Source organism: Lotus japonicus, chromosome 4 (assembly GCF_012489685.1).
Source record: "Lotus japonicus ecotype B-129 chromosome 4, LjGifu_v1.2".
Taxonomy (NCBI): Eukaryota; Viridiplantae; Streptophyta; class Magnoliopsida; order Fabales; family Fabaceae; genus Lotus; species Lotus japonicus.
In genome coordinates this window covers 28,768,550-28,772,027 of record NC_080044.1, presented here as the reverse complement: position 1 = coordinate 28,772,027, position 3,478 = coordinate 28,768,550, and the positions used below count along the sequence as shown (strand labels likewise).

Below are 3,478 nucleotides of genomic sequence, written 5' to 3'. Positions count from 1 at the left end.
AGATTGCTAGTGGACAACAATTTCTTGCTGGGCCACTTCTTCACATAACCAGCAGTAAGTTTCTTAGCAACATCATCCATAGACACTTCTTCATCAGCAAATTCAATAACACTTCTTCCAAGTGCTTGATTGATCACAACAGGTGAGAACACAACACATTCAGCCCTCACAAAAACTTTCCTGAATTCATCACTATCAGGAAGTCCAACATCAACTGAGAGATTCACCAAGAACTCTCTCACAAGCTTCTCATAGCACCTTCCAACATCTCTGCATTCAAGAACATCAGGGCCAACTTCCCTTTCGTTGGCCATTCTTCTCTTAGAAACAAACTTCCACTTCTGTATATTCCCTTCCAAGTGAAAAGACACTCTATCAATAGGAACAGCAGGAACATTTTGAGGAATACGCTTACCAGAAAACTTCTTTTTCTCAGAGGGTCGAATGTCCTGGACATCGGCTTCGACATCTGACTCAGAGTCTTCAAAATCAACTGGAAACATCCTTTTCTTCTTCTCACTTGCAGTCTTGACAGCCTTTTGCTTTCCCTTATCCTTCACACTTGCTTGTCTAGATTTGTAGGTTACAGGAGATGACTTGGATCTCTTTGGTGGAGTGGGAGTGACTTCAGGTGTAGAGACCCTTCTTTTTATTTTCATCCTGGCAGCAATGCTATCAGGAATGGACTTAACCAGGGGCACGTCATCAGAAACATCATCAGAGATGTCTTGAACAGGGGCTGGTGATGACCCTAGTTTAGTAGTGTTTTTAGGGTCATTTCGTTGTAGGTTTTGAGTCTTTTTCTTGTGTCTCATGTAGTGTTTCATGCATTTCCATGCATCTTTATCTTTATTAGTGTTTTTGCATTGCATTGGTAATTTCATAGTTTTATAGGGTCTTTAATGGTATTTTAGTAGAGTTTAGGGGTCTAGTTTAATTCCTAGTTCATTTTATACTTTTGTGCAAATTAACCTTTGAGTTTCTTGGCTTTGTTTCTAGTCTTTTTGAGCAAGTAATCAGGTTGTAACAGCTGAAGGAAGAAGGCCAAGGGGTTTAAAGACTTGAAGGAGGCATTAAAGAGGAGTTAAAATGAAGATTTAAGGTTTTTTAGGAGAGTCGGGGCGCTCAAGCGCCCCACAATGGCGCCTGAGCGCTAAGAAGGCATAAGCCAAAATGCTGGAAAAATATGTCTGGCGCTGGAGCGCCCGGCACTGGCGCTGGAACGCCCGGCAAACCAGTAAACTCGTCCATTTTGCCTATAAATAGGATTTTTGTCATTTCTCTTGGAACCTTTTGTCATTTTCTCATATTTCAATAAGCTAGAAGAGAGGGTTTGGGTTCTAGAGCTTGAGGAGCTTTCTCCAAGTCCTATGATCCAGGTTTTATCTTTCTTTTCTTGTATGGATTCCATAGCCATGTTTGGCTAAAACTCCTTTTGCTTTGGGTTCTTTGTAAGATTTTGGATGTTTTAGCTTTAATTCCTTTTCTATTAATGTTGTTTTGAGTAAACCATTGAATCTCACTCCTATGCTTTATCTTTTAAGCTTGAATGCATGCTAGCTTTTTGCTTTTCTATAATCATAACGGAAGTTTGTTATAGAATTGGGACTTGTTGTGGGATTACCTCTTCTATACTTGCTACTAGGAATAGAGGAAGGGTTGGGGTTTGTTGGCCTGAATTGCATGCTTAGTGCCTTTAGCAAATGTTTAGGTTGTCAAGGAATTGTGCCTATCTTTCGACTTGAGAGGGTTGTCTATGCGAGGCATCGATAGATTACTAATTAGGCTAGAGCATCAAGGAGAGACTCCGGACTTTGTGAGTAGGAAAGGTTTGCTAAAACTGAATTAGTTGAGGAAGAACCCAAGGCATTCTCATCTCTGAATTTCAATCGCTTTGTTATTCGTTTACTTGCTTTTTTACATAACTCAAGAAACAATCAACCTTTAAAACTGAATTTTACTTGTTTTCCAACCTTGAACTTGAATCATTAACTGAATTCGCAATTCAATTCCCTGTGGTTCGATAAATTAAAATCGGGTAGATTCTGTACACTTGCATATTGACCAACAAGTTTTTGGCGCCGTTGTCGGGGAATTGTTTGTGGTTTTTGGTTTAAGTTTTTAGTTTGTGGTTTTGTTTTTTTTTGTTTTTTTTTTATCTTTGTCTAGAATTGGTGCTACTAATCTTTCTCTATTTGAGTGTCACACTTTCAGGTTCCTCTCACGAGAGACACCATCATGGGTGGCCGTATGACGGAGGAGGAGATGCAAGCCCATATTGAGGCAAGAATCCAAGAGGGTATCACCCTCCGGTTACGTGAACAAGAAGTTGGAATGCCAACCGGTCTCTTCGGGAACTCACTTCGGCTACAATGAGTTATGACTATCCCGGGAGCATTGTTTTTCCCGAGGTAGTGGGGAACTTTGAATTGAGACCGACATTCATCAACTTGGTGAGCCAAAGCCAATATGGTGGAGGTGCCCTGGAAGATCCTCACGCTCACATGGAGAGGTTCATCAGGAATTGCAACACTTACCGGGTGAACAATGTTTCAGCGGATGCAATTCGGTTGAGCTTGTTTCCATTTACTTTGAAGGATGCAGCGGAGGAATGGCTAAATTCACAACCTCAAGGGAGTATCACTACTTGGGAACACTTAGCAGAAAAGTTCACAACAAGGTTCTTCCCAAGAGCCCTTTTGAGGAAATTGAAAAAAGACATCATGAATTTTGTGCAAACCGGTGAAGAGAATCTGTATGAAGCTTGGGAGCGCTTCAAGAAGCTCTTGAGGAAATGCCCTCAACACAATCTCACCCAAGCTGAATTGGTTGCAACATTTTATGATGGTCTACAATACTCTTGGAGGTTTGGCCTAGATGCGGCTTCAAATGGGGAGTTCGATGCTCTTCCCCCACAAGCGGGGTATGACTTAATAGAAAAGATGGCAGTGAGAGCCATGAACTCTGAAAATGATTGCCAAACCCGAAGGAGTATGTTTGAAGTTGAAGCTTACGAAAAGCTCTTGGCCTCCAATAAGCAAATCTCCGAACAAATGGCGGAGATTCAAAATCATATAAAGGCGACCAATTTGGTAGGTGCTACAGTAGCCAAAGTGGAATGTGTGGCTATTGGAGGGCCTCATGTTAGTAAATTTTGTACCATGAATAATCAAAGTTTCCAAGGTCAAAGCTCTGGACTATCTCAACAAGTCCAAGAGCAAGTTGGTGAAAATGATGGTGCCCAGAAGAGTTTGGAGGAGTTGGTTGAGACTTTCATCAACCGCATGGAGAACAACTATAAGAACCGAGAGGCGGCTATCAAGAGCTTGGAGAACCAAATTCACCAGTTGGCCAAGCAAATCACCAAAAGGCCTCAAGGTAAACTTCCTTCCGATAATATCCCCAATCCTGAACAAGAAAGTGCTTCTGCTATGACTACTAGAAGTGGTAGAGTGTTGAATGGGTTAGAAACGAAAGC

At 41.5% G+C, this 3,478-nt stretch overlaps 1 non-coding gene across 1 annotated transcript; it reads right to left on the bottom strand.

Annotated features, from left to right (window-relative positions):
• Positions 1-2,705: 2,705 nt before the first annotated feature.
• LOC130716471 (small nucleolar RNA R71) lies at positions 2,706-2,812 on the bottom strand. The gene has a single exon (XR_009012082.1). It is a non-coding gene; the product is annotated as a small nucleolar RNA R71 (small nucleolar RNA).
• Between the last annotated feature and the right edge of the window lie 666 nt (positions 2,813-3,478).